The following is a 14224-nucleotide window of genomic DNA, read 5'->3' as shown; positions in this document are numbered from 1 at the left end:
TAGAATAATCCTAATCTCTTGAATTTTTACTTTGTGAATTCGTTATGGATATAATTAATACCACAATTACATGTCCTCTAAAGCGTCATGGCTCAGTGAGGGTGAGCATGCTAGAAGGGAGATCATGTCTTCTTACCTATTTAGCAGTCTTTGAAAATGCCAGGAAAATATTTTATAGGAGAAGGAAAATGAATTTACATTATTTATTTAGATTTTGAAACTGCCTTTGACAAAACCCCTCACATCAAATGGATAAAGAAATTTAGCAGGATCAAGGTGAGAGGACATTTGTTACCATGGACGAGAAACTGGCTAAGAGTCAAAAAAAGGTGACTGCTGAGGTACAGCAAATATATTCATAAGGTTTGTGCAGTTATAGATGTGTAGCAGTGCTCTGGGAAGGGTGATAAACAGCAAGCTAGCAAAATTACATAGGGCAAGCAAACCCAGGCAAAACTAGAAGGACTGACATGGGGGAATGGGCAGTGTAGTGAGGTGGCAATATGAAATTCAATGCTATAATAAATCTGGTTGCAGTCCTAAATTACTAATCACAACTCTCTAAGGATCACTGCTCAACAGAGATGAAAATCAGAAAGTAAATATTAGGCTACAAAAGGCTGGTGTGAAGAATAAAAAGAAAAAGATCATAAGCCCATTTATAAATCAAGATACATCTGCTGTGTTAGGAATACTGTCCTCAGGTTAGCCTATCTCAAAATATAATCTGTCTAAGGGTGCAGATGGGAGTAATAAGAAAGATTAGGAAGAGACTGAAAAGTCTGTACTAAGAAAGATAGGAACTGGAACTCTGTGCTTTACAGAGACCTTTTAACCTACCTTGTCTTATCGAAGTGAAGACTGATGGTAAGGAAGAGAAAAGAAATTAAATCTTACAAATAAGCGTGCTTCTCCCCTTCATGCTTCTGACACAGATTTTGGAGGAGGAGGAGGAGGAATATGCTTTTTAAACAAGGAAAACCATGTGAGGATCTATAAATACTAAATTCAGGCTCGTAAGGAAATCAGAATTTTTTTATATAGAAGGTGGCATTTTTCCTTCTGAAAAGCACTTAATCATTGCCCATATAGTAGTAATACCATGCAAAAGCAACATCAAATGTAAAATATGATGAGTCCCCATTCGGACTTGCTTATGAAGTAGATGCCTATTTGGGAAATTACCTGACGGCGAAGAGAGTGAGGAAAGTAAACTTGGACCATGCAGAAGTATCATGGCAGGGACCCACAGATAGTCTTGAAAGGTTGCACTGTGTCACTTTTACACAGAGCCGATCTTGTGTGTTTTGGCTAGATCTTGTGTCCCCCATGAACTTCCTAATACTGGCATACACACAGTTTCCTGCCCCTAGGTCATGTCTCTGCCAGCATCCCATAGGGAGCGTGACTAGCTGACAAACTCTGGAATAAATGTACAGGGCTGATTTCCTTTTTAATCTCTCTCCCTAAAACCTGCTGATATCTTCCAATCCTCTCCAGTTTAGTTTATGGTCACACTTACCCATTTAAAAAAAAGGAACACTCAATGTTTATTTCATTCAACTCCTTCTGCTTGGTCCCTCCCCAGCTAGCACAAAGGTCAGGATGAGGTGAAGTCCTTTATACAGATGGTAATATTCCTTGCATGAGGAGGAATCGATCAAATGCAAGAAACCTTGGGGTAGGCAGGTGGGGTTAGGGTCCCTACCCTGGGTGCCATGAGCTGGAAAGGCACACCAGTGGCTGAAAATCTTTGTGGTTGCTGTGGTGTGATGTCTTGACACCTAACTTCTCAATTTAGGAGAAACAAATCCAGGCTTTAGTCCTCATTTTCTGACCCAAGCAATGTATAATTCTTCAGTGGAAAACAAAGCTTCCCCTAAAAACAAACTCAGCTGCGTTTGTGAAGAGCTTTGGGATCATTCTAAACTAAAGCTGCTTGCCCAAATCTTGTTCATTTTATGCTCATTTTATAGTGCAAGGAAAGTCAAATAAAACACATTCCTTTTCCCAGCCAAAATTCCCCAGCCTCTCCCCATTCCCTCTCCCCATTTCCACTATTTCTACTTTAATTTTCAAGTAGTCAAAACAGCCTCCCCCTTTCCAGAAGAGCAGTTCATCTCCCCAGCCTGAGTCCTCAGATTCAGATTACAAAATTAACTGGAAAGAGGATGGTGTAAATGACGTGGAAAATATAGTAAGCGCATTAATGCTCGGACTGACTAGAAAACCAGTGACAACTTTATGCTAAATCCCTTCTGTGCTTCATTTTCCACTGCTGCATTCTGCTGCTAACCTTTGTCCTGTGCTGCTCAGAAAGTGCCCATATTATCTGAGTAAGGCTCCGAGCCTTAATAATTTAGCTCATTGGTTTGAGCTGGCACAAAATGTGGCAGAACTGATGGCAGAAATAAGACCAAAATAGATTTGATGGAGTTAATGGAGCACTTGTGGGCAGAAGTTGGTTTAATGCATTAAAGACTTTTTTCCTAGCTTGTCCTCTTTCTACAGGGGATGGAGTTAACAGGCACTGATAAATCAGTGTAATGCAATAGTTAAAAACACAGCTACATGGGGAAGAGCCTGGAGAAAGCCAGGTCTGTATAACACTTGGGCAATGCTGCTGGAGGTGCTCAGCTTAGGGAGGGTGATGAAATGGGCAAAGGCAACTATGCACATAAGCAGCCATCTGCTGCAAGCCACTAAAACTATGCTCTCTTATTCACACTGGAGCATGGGATGGAACAGGACTGAGCTATCCATCCCCTGTCCCTTGGATTGACTGCTCCATAGGTGTGGTGCATGTGGCATTTGGCTTTCCATGAGCCACAGCCGCAAGGCAGGTGGGGACAAGGGTGACCTGCAGGCTTCTGAAGCTCCCAGGTGGAATCAGTGGTCTTGGGCATCATATGGCCCATGAAAATGTGAGGAAGGCCTCTGGATCTGTCAAAGTTTGCTTGTGATCAAGGCAGGAGCAACACGTGACTCCATTCTCTTTGGAAGAAATTTTTTTTGAGAGGGAGAGGGTTGACATCATTTCTGAGGGAAGTGCCAGGTTGTCTTGTGGGAACTCCTAAACACAAGGTTGCCCTGCCTGAGTAAAGCTTGATGACCACATTGCAAGTTCATCGAAATAAAACCAAAACTCTTCAGTTCTTATATAGCTTTACAAGGGAACCTGTCCCACACGCAGATTACCCTGAAGAGACATTTCCCTCTTACCTTCTTTCCATGGGTAGAAGAAGCAAGAAATAGTATTTCTAGCTTTAAGGACTTGCAACACATTTCACTAGTTTCAAGTGTGACTCCCAGAGCTGCAGTTCCAGGATGGCCGGTACCCAGCCTCCAACTCCTGGGTGGCTCTGTGCATCTTTGGAGCAATACCAAAGAGGCTCAGGGATGTTTTTTCAGGGAACAGTGAAATCCTCCTCTGCGTGAGTGGTGAGCTAAGACAAGAAAGGTGGTCTTTGAAGGAGGGAGTTCTGTAGATCCACCCCTTCATAAATCACGCTTTCAGCATCTTTTATTCATCATAACTGTCAAAGTAAAAAGGAAAGCGAATTGTATAATAATCTGGCCTTCAGGCTGAGAATCTGGAACAAATTCACCTTGGTAAAGTACCCCATCCATGCTGTGGCACAACACATCAGCAGGCTGGCAGGCAGGTCTGGCCAGTATGACTGAACAGTCAGTTTGAAACCCGTAACATAAAGTGCCCTCTGTTTTGCTGCTCTTGAGTACCCCTGTCTTATTTTCCTCCCTAAGCAACAGTTATGCAGGTCTGACTAAACACCATGGAAACTATTTTCCTGAGGTTTCCCCCAGTGTTTGGAACAGTTTGCTGTACAACATGCTATCTCTAATTGCTGGCAAGCAAAATTATTTTGAGCAACAAAAAAAAACCTAGATCAAATTTGAGATGGTAATTAAAAGAGTCAGAATACTCAAGAGAAAATCTTCCATTTTATTTTTCTTTTCGATGGAGATGGAAAGTAGGGAGGAGATTCTCTTACCTATTTTAATTATGAAATAAGGGTAGAAATGAGACTTTGAAGGATGCTGCTGGGGTGTGTGTGTGTGTGTGAAAAACAAAAACAAAAACCAAAGCAGATTTTTTTAAAAAAAAGACTTTTTGTTAGCAGAAACCAAAATGACAAAATGGAAAACTTTCCCAATAGGAAAGCTGGACTGATGGAGTGAAATACCTGGAGGAAGCAAGGGTTTAATTGCCTCGTTTTGATAATGAAGGTAGATCTTTTATATTTACTTATTCATACTGAGAAAATATTGTCCATTGCAGGCTGCAATTTCATATAGATCAAAACATGGCACAAATATGAGAGGTGTGTAAGGGATCAAGATTTATTTTGTGAGGAACAGGCGAGTGTGAAGAGGTTCTGCTTCTCAAGGAGAGTTCAAGTAACCACCTACACAAAAAAAGAGAGGTAGGATTGGGGTGCTAGGAAGAAGCTGGTAGCAGTGATTCTCCCATTGTATTCCTTTTCCTTTCCACAAGAGCCTGTATTTACATGTTAAAATGATGTTAAAAGTCTGCCTAGCAGATGTGCAAACTACTGATGATGTAAACGTCTTCCAGCAGAGTCAAGGAACACCAAAGATTGACACAAGCATTTATTGAACAACAGGATAGATCAGAAAACAAAAACACCACTCTCCACACACACCCCTCCACCCGCCCAAAATCAGAAGAATCCTAGGACCTGTGCCTAGGACAGAACACATCTCTTTTGCTGGCTAAGCCTTCTGGCTATTTGAGTAAGTTACACTACAGTATAATGCTCCCCAATTTGACTGTCCCTCTGTTCCTTAGGAAGAGAGTCCAGAGGGTAACAAAAGAGAATTTCAACCCCTCCAAGTCTATGACAAGGTCTTTTGTGATTCATTGTGCTGTGCTTCAGCACAGGTCACAGCTGCGAGGTCACAGGCTGAGTCCATACGTGTGAAACCCAGGAAGATTAATTTTACTGCATAAGAAACTCAAGGGCCAGTGTGATTCATCATCAATCACTATCAGTTCCTGTTTACACCAGAGCTTTAAAGAAACTTAGCAACAAACAAAATATGATGTAGGATGAGTTCCTGGTCCCTGACAGTGAAATAAAAGATTCTGGGAAAGTTAAAAGACTTCAAAGAAAGAGGTTGAACCTCTGAGAAACCACCTGCAAAGTGACTTACGTAGCTGTCCGCAATTTGGCTGGAGAGTGTTTTTGGCAGAAAGGTAGGACATGTTCAGAGAAAAAAGTGGTCTTAAGAATATGGCAATGACAACTGTATTTGCTAACCAACAATTTCGAGCATATTTTGATGCCAAATTGCTGAATGCTCCCTAAACCAAGGCATTCTGAGGATCAAAAATGCTCATAGCAAACAATGTTTACTCTGAGTTCTCACTGCCTGTGCAAATTAGGATACTTTTTCAGCAGCTGAATACCTAAATAGAGGCTTAAGTACACACGCTTAGAAAAGCTCACCAGTCTACATTTATGTAGAACCTAATTCTGCCACTCTTAGTGATGAGATGTACTAGCTGAAAACATGAGTGATCTTATTAAATAAATTTTGCATTCAGTATGAGTTATACTCTTAGGATCAGGTCCAAAGATAATACAAAAGAAATATCAACAAATATTTATTAAAGCAGAAGAGCATACAGAGGAGCATCCAAAACTGGTTGTGAATTTGTAAACTGACATGCAAGGCAAATGAAAATAAATTTAATCCAAGCCCAAAGGCAAAACTGTCTCTCTTATTGATACAACAAAAGCAGTGACTAACAAGCTGCTACCCGGGTCTTGCATTTCTAGAACATATATTTCTGAAAGCTTGGCATCACTGAATTGCTCACAAAACACTGAAAAACAGAGCTTGCCAAGTAAACAGTTTGCTGGAGTGGGTTTGGTTGTTTTTTTTTTTCCTTTTCTTTATTACCGATGAAATAAGCCTACATCAATGACCCTGCTATCTTGTAATCCTAGAGATGTTACCAGGCAACCATTATATGCCACAGCACCTAGCTTGCCCCCTCTAAAAATAACCCAAACCTCCCAAATCCTTCCACTCCATGCACTAATGAAAGTGGCATCTTTCTACTGCTAAATGCTTACTCAGGTATTTTCCTTAAAAATTTCAGAGTGACAAAATTCTGGTTATCCTTTACTGAACATGCTGCGCTTAGTTCACAACGTGATCAGTTAACAGGCTCTAGCTGCATATACTTTTCATTCAACAATATACTTCAAATGAGGCTGTATTTGGAAACTAAAGTCAATTATTGAGATGCTAGTAACAATGTCAACAAATGTAATATGAGTCAAAAATGTATGAGATCTGGATGGCTACACCAAAAAAATTTAACACAAAGCAAATACACTTCGGCATTTCCAATGCTATACAATTCTGAAACAGTAAATTAGAATAATAGAATCACAGAATAGTTTCGGTCGGAAATGACCTTTAAAGGTCATCTAGTCCAAACCCCCTGCCATGGGCAAGGACATCTTTTACTAGATCAGGTTGCTCAAAGACCCATCCAGCCTGATCTTGAACACTTCCAAGTGTGGGGCATCCACAATTTCTCTGAGCATCCTGTTCCAGTGTCTCACCACCCTCATTGTAAAAAATTTCTTCCTTATGTCTAATCTAAATCTACCCTTTTTCATTTTTAGCCGTTACCCCTTGTCCTGTCACTACTGGCCCTGGTACAAAGTGTCTCTCCATCTTTCTTATAAGCCCCTCTAAGAATTGAAAGGCCACGATAAGGTCTCCCCAGAGCTTTCTCTTCTCCAGGCTGAACAATCCCAAGTCTCTCAGCCTTTCCTCACAGGAGAGGTGTTCCACCCCTCTGATCAGTATTGTGGCTGAAATTTGTATGTAGCTTTTCTGAGGCATCACCAAAATATGTAGATTGAGCATTTAGATAATGAAAAATGTTTTTCATTGAGAATGTTTTTTGTACATTTTCTTAAGGCAGATGTCATGTACTGATGAACTTCTGAATTTGGTGGATCAAGACCAAGAATTAGCTGAAGAAACTGCAAAAGTGTAACTAGTGATGCTAGAACAAATAGTGACTAAATGGTAGGCAATATCTTCTTGCCAGTGTACAGGGTCCTGCATAAAAGGAGAACTTTTACCGGAACCAACAAAATCAAAGCCTTGGAATTAATCACATGTCATCCTAAGTTCCCTTCCATCCTAACCCATCCTAACCCATTCCAGTCAGGCTTGACTCTGAGACTTTAGTCAGGTTGGAAGATGAGGTGTAGAGAATTCTGTGTACACTCTCCATCAAAACCTGACAACCTGAAATCACTGTGCAATTAGCAGCTACAAGCACAGTCTTTCTGATGGATTCCCAGCTAGCTATAAATCCAGCACAAGCAGAGAAACTATGCTGGGCAAAAAAATTCATAAGAGGAGAGCAGCACTGCCATCCATCATGTCTTTTGCACCCTGAGTTGAGCTTTTTCCGTGGAAGCCTGTGGTTTCTGTGCCACTAGGAACTCTTTACCAGCTTAATTTAGGATTAACAACAAGAAGTTATTAAATTAAGTATGAATACAGATCTTCACACACTTCTGCAAGCCTGAACAGGGTGTCCTATCACACTACAGAATGGTCTCAATGCTTGATCAGTCACTCCTCTTGGGTGTCCCCCCAGGTTGGTGCCTGAAAGTGTCAGTGGAATTTTACAAAGCCAGAGATGTTCAAAGCAACAAAAGTCTAGCAGCAGCAGCAGCTAGGGCATGAAAATGCATTCTGGAGCAAGGAATAGCAATACAATAAGCAGAGTACTTATACAAGCTTAACAAAATTCTCCAAGAGAGCTAGTAATGATACTTCAGAAGCAGGTAAACATGTCAGTGAAATGGCAAGATGGCAACTGAATGGCACTGTACACTTGGAAGCCAATCTGCTTTACAATATGTTTAAACTCCAAGGTAGATTAACGAACAAAGAGCAAAACTTTTGTCCTCTGAAGAAATTACACAGAAAAAAAAAACAGAGGAGTCATTAAGCATTCAAATTTGCCATTTTTTAACCAGTCAGCGTTGTTCTGGTTTTTTTCCTCATTAGCACATCTGTTAAGTGGAAGAGCTTCTCACATGGGCATAGACATGAGCAAAATGGGATGTTCACAGGCTGGATTCAGCTTGGGGGTTAAAATAATGGTCTGAGAAGCAGAGATCAATTGTGACTCTGGGGTGCCCTGAAAGATTACAGCCAGCTAGAAGGGAAAAATTAGTTTTGACTGGAACAACCTGGCATCTGGAAAAAACATTACATCCCCTATATACCCCACAAAGTGGGAAAAAATTAACAATGAGAAAAGATATGCTTCTGTACAATTAAAAAACAACTCTAAAGACATATTTAAGATGAGTAATTTTTCACCACCAGGAACCATATTTCCTAAGATGTGATTTGTAGTGACTGAACTCAGTGACTGTTCCTGATTCTGTTTAAATGACTAAATGGCCCCACGAAGGACTTTCCTACTCGATTTTCTATGAATCTATGATAGTATTAGTGGTGACTAGCAAGGCCAGTTCTAAGCATTCTGAAATTGGTTAGACTTTCTATCAGCTTAAAATGTCTTCAGTAATGCCCTTTTGTCCTGAATTTTGAGATAATAAGTCATTGAAATTATAGAATCATGAAGACAACAGCAGGAAGGTACACTCCTGATGGGTTTTATTCATGGTAACACCTTCCTAAAAATCTGAGTTAATGTATGCCAATTGTTATTAGTGCAATCTCTTATAAACAGAATTATTTAATTGGCTAACAGGAATACATTTATAAGATCTAATTGAGACAATGGTAGAACTGTTCACAGTGACATTTTAACGTCACTGATAACACACAGAAGCTTAATTTTAAGTGTATTTGTGGCTGAATTGGAGACAGAATTATGTGAACCAGGGGCATAAAATCTAATATGCAATTGTCCATTAAATTTGTCTGTGGTAACACACAGAAAAACAAGGCATTTAATTACATGACAGATTATGTCAGACCACACAAACAGTTATCATACTGCAATTTAAGTAGTATAGCTGAGAGAAGAGCTGGGCAATGAAGACAGTGTTGAATCAGGTTGAACTAAACTTTCTTAGCCTGTTACGTATGTATTTTACAGTAACCCAGGAAGCACAATATGATTTTAGTCCTACATAACTAAATACCAAACTATATTTAAGCTATATTCAAGATAAAGCCATGCTCTGCATAGTGAAGGTATGACCCAGTCCGTTCTAGAAGCCAGCGCAAAATATATAGTTTCTTGTACCATTGTGTACCACAGTCTGGATTTCCCCCTGGGAGAGGAGGAGTATAGATGATTTCTATAATGGAAAAACTCTTGTATCCTTCATCAGACAATCTGATACTCTGCCTCTGAGAACAGTAACTAATTTACAGTTTGAAGAAACTAAGTGTGTGAGAGTACATGTGTGTGCCCATACACACACACACACAAGTGCCACGGATACCCCTTTGCTGATCTAATGTCTACCCAATTATCGGACTGAAGATCATCAGCATTGTTGCAAGACTATACATTCACTGGCTTAGTAAATCCACCATCTAATTGCAACAGTTTCTTTAATTTGTAAATTTATAAGATTATTTAGACAAGCTCAAATACTATGTTGTATATATGACATGACAAAATTGTAATGTTTGGCTTGCTAAAATGTAATGCTATTTTGTTTCTGTCCAAGGTATTACAAACGAAATGTACTTGGGAATCTGCATGTTTTTTTAAAAAAGTCTCATCTCGCCCTGACACTACAGATCTATGGCTGGAATGTTACCTTCAGATATTGAAAGGAAGGAGCAATATGTTTTTATCAGGTTTTGCATAATTTTTTCTTCTGTGACATCTTTTATTTTTTTCTCCTTGGCTCCTTGGGACTTTTTCTAATGCCAAGATTGTTCAGAAGGCTTTATATTTAACCATTACAAAATGCCTTTCCAGATGAGTGGCAACCTGGATTCTTTCCTTCCTTCTCATGTATTATCAACAGTGCTGGTCAAATTCCAGTTTTGGATAAATCTCAGCCATCCTCTCTTATTATGCCTCAGTAGCTGCATCTTATGCAATCAACTCTTCTGGTCATGGTAAACAACAAAGAGAATTCACTTCTTTCTCTTGTTTGAATCAGCTCTGAATATTGCTTGAGGAACTGCTATGTATATAGATACTATAGCAACTCTATTTTCTTTCCTTCTGTCCTTCATTAATGCTGAAACACAGGGCAGGTTTTTGTCTCTACAAAACTCTTCCAAAAACATTACTGCACAAAACACTCTGAAAAATAGGTGTTAATAGTTTCCAGTCAACTTTCAGTGCTTACAGCAAATAGTGTAAATTGTAAAAAGCATATAAATGGAATCCTGTAAATCACTGTGAATTCTGTGGAAGACTGCATATAAATTTTAAATAAAAGCTATTATACAGTAAACCTACTGATGTTCCTCACAAAGAATCTCTACTTTGTTTCTGTGATACATGTTCAAATGCAAAAGTTTCAGCATTTATGCCTCTATATCTAGTACACATACGTAAACACATTCTTCTCCTGTCTTCTTCCAAATAAAATGTCTCAGTATTTATAACCCTATATAATACATAGCATGTGCTCATTTTGCACCTTTTTGTCACTGTAAATCCAGTCTTTTTTATGAAGATTTTGCTTTTTAGTGAAATACACAACTGGAGCTTGTTAAACCAAAGGCATGGTTTAACTATGCCTAGCTGCTCTGCAAAGACAGGGCAGATGCTGAGGAGACACCATGCCAGCTCAGAAGCAAACACCACACAGAAGTGTCAATACAATATGTGGCTCTTGCTAACAAGTCTACATAGATTTGGAGACGGAGCTGCTGTCTCTAATAAATGTCCTTCTTTGTGTTAGGCTGTATTTTGGTGTGGGCATACCCTAAGAAACGTTTGTCCTTAGCTAAAAGACAAAATAGCTCAGTTAAGCAGAGGCCTCCTGTAAGGGACAAAAGAATAAAGCTCCTCAGATCCATCACAAGTTTTGTACTTTCAGCACGTAAGCCACGAACTAGCCCCAACTGACTGATAGCCTTGTATTTGTTAGATGCCCTGTATTCTTCTGAAAGGGGAAATACTAAAAGAGTATGCAAAAATGTGAACTTCTGAAACACCACACAGACACTAGGTGACATTTTTCTCTGAGGCAATCCCACTGGTTTTGCTAGCAACGGCTCTGGTTCCCCAAATAATTCTCTCAGAGCATCTCTAGAAGAAACAATACTAAACATACCTGTCAGCTTTCCATAGACGAGGGAACCTCTGGCACTGACATAAAAAGGAAAACCCATAAATGGAAAGGCACATCCTTCTTGCTTCCAGGCCTACACTCCTTTGGTGAGAGCACACAGATTGATAAAGTTTAATTTATTAATGATAATTGGCCAAAAACAGATGTATGACAAACCTCTTAATCTGTAAAAACTACAATGTGCTGTAAGCAGGAGAAGAGGAAGGAAATAAATAATAAAAGCCTGTTCCAATGGTCAGACATTGTAACAGGCTGCCTGGAGAGGTGGCGGAGTCACTATCCCTGGAGGTGTTCAAAAAATGTGTAGACATGGCACTTCAGGGCATGGTTTAGGAGACATGGTGGTGTTGGGTTGACGGTTGGGCTTGCTGATCCTAGAGGTCTTTTCCAACCTTAATGATTCTATGATTCTCTAAAGAAAATAAGGGTAAGGAACTAGGCATAAGGAGCAGCCAGGTTCAGTATTTCTAAGAGATCAGACTAAATTGAGAAAAAAGAAAGGATCCACTTAGTGGATCAAAGAACAAAAAGTCTAGCAGTAAATTAGAGAGATGACAAAGAAGTAAAAAATGGCAGTGGTGGTAATCACGTGCAGCTATGTGGGATTTTATGTCCCTGAGTTAGTGAAAAAGAAATAGTGAAGTGGAACAAACTGAGAAGTCCTGCAGAACCCGTGGGAGGAACCCAGGGCTGGTAAAACATACAAAAGAACAGGTTTTGCTGTTGTTTTAATATCTTTTATTGCACAGGTGCTGGTTACAAATGAATACAGTTCGCTTGTCTGTATCAAATCGATTAGAAGTGCTTTGCTGATCTTTTCCTCTCTAACTTCAGACTACTTAAACTCATACTTCAAAATTATTAACTGCTGCTACATCTTGACTTTCTCCTTCTGGCAAGGAGGAGCATATGGATGGATCACAGAGGGGCTCCTCACTTTGGAATGATAGCTTTGCAGTGAATGGAACTGACATCTAACTTCATTGTCAACATGATTTGCTGCTTACCTGCACAGCTAGTTGAGGAATCTGTGGTAACTTTCTTGAAGATACCCTGGTGTTCTTTTCTACCTGTATTGGGTAGTTTCTTTCTAGCTGTTCATGCACCATTCTTGGACCTTGTAAGAATAAAAATAACCCCAAAAACCCAACAAACAAAGAATCTTTTCCCTTGCCCATTTCTCCTATTTTTCTAATGAAGTCTGAGCTTTCAGCAGATGTGGAGAAGATTACTCTGTACAATACACCAGCTATAGGCACTGATAAGGAACAAGACAGACAGTTTTAAAAGGAGACACGAGCCAGGAAAACAGCAGTGAGAAAACTCTGTGCAGCTGTTTTAGAGTTATTCCTAAACATACTAAATGGGCCAGGATTGTTTCAAGCCAGTTCAGCAAATTCGAGCAGAGGAAACACTGAAGAGTGTTTCTCAAAGCCTTGAAATTTGAAGGCCTCACATGAGCTATCAAGTGTACCAGAAAACCGCGTCAGCACAATGAACATTGCTGAATATGGATGAAGTGACTATGCCTGGTGTATTTCTTAGAGGGCCCAGAAAGGCTATGGTATGGGTCCTCTGACCCCAGGTGCTGATGGCTTCATCAAGGAGCAGGGCCAGAGGAGCACCCTGTGGAGCAGTTTGGGAAGGTGTTCAACACTGTCATTCTGAGAGACAGTCATAACACATGTGCTTTCCTGATTATGCCAAAGGGCAATGTATGTGAGAAGATCAGCTTTCTCTATGGCATGTTAGAGAATTATTGCTATGCTCTGGCCTGCAGCTTCTTACCGCTCAACCCGAGGGGCATAGGAGGAAGGAGCGAGAGCCTGTAAGAAAAAAAAACCATGCAGAAATGCATCCACCTGTAATTCCTTCCTTTTTCTTCAGTGGGTCTTGCCTCATGGCTTGTGCTGTTTGTCTTGGCTCAGAGAGCACAAGTTGATCTCTCCAGGATGTCTGCATCCTCCTTATACACTTCCTTAACAGGAATATCACAGGGCTGATGTCTTTCCTCCTTCTCCGTGGTCTTCAGGATGTTTCCTGTCCTTCACAACATGGATATGTAGCCTTGCCCTGCCTGGCATCCAGTCCCAAACAATACCACCAAATGTGGACTGACCCTCAGGTCCTCTGAAGTCTTGCTATGGCTGTGGCAAAGCTGCCTTAATTCTTTCTTTTCCTTTATCTCCTTTCAATGTTTCTACCCAGAGGGAGTTCTGTTGGTGGACTTTCTGAGAAAGACAGGCAGATAGTGGATACCCAGGAAACATTTCCCAAATAAGGCAACTACTTAAGTCTGCAGCAAGATGCCCCTGTTTTTGCATTTATATTCTCACAAAGCTGGGGAAGGAATATCTTGGAACAGGCCAGGGGTGGAAATAGTCATAGAAACATAAGAGCTGCTCTCCTTGGACAGGTCAGTGGTCTGTCTATTCCAATTTCTGTTTCTGACAGTAGCAACAGGAAAGGTTATCTAAGAAGAGCATGAGATCCTGACCCCTTTCTTCAGTCAATTCCTGTGTACGCTTAGTGGCACCTTCACATAATCCTAACCCAAGTAACAGACAGACTTGAGGTCACTGTCACCTCAAGGGAATTAAATTCAAAAATGCGAGCAAAGCTCCACAGCACAGCTGTGGGCACAAGGGCCTGGTGGGATTTGCAGTGTCTCTGACCTCAGAGCTGTACAATAAATCCCCATCTGACACTGTGACAATTACATGTCCTGCCCTGCCCTGCCCCTTCTCAATAAATGCTTCTTCTGAATGAGCATAACCAATTCTCAAGAGGTGAAAAATACGGCATAAAACAGCTGTTGCCTCATTTCCAACTGTACAGCCTGGGCGGGTTTCCAACCATACAGCCTGCCCTGAGAGACATGCACTGCG

The sequence above is a fragment of the Phalacrocorax aristotelis genome, chromosome 3, assembly GCF_949628215.1.
Source record: "Phalacrocorax aristotelis chromosome 3, bGulAri2.1, whole genome shotgun sequence".
In the NCBI taxonomy this organism is placed as follows: domain Eukaryota; kingdom Metazoa; phylum Chordata; class Aves; order Suliformes; family Phalacrocoracidae; genus Phalacrocorax; species Phalacrocorax aristotelis.
This window is presented reverse-complemented; position numbering follows the sequence as displayed.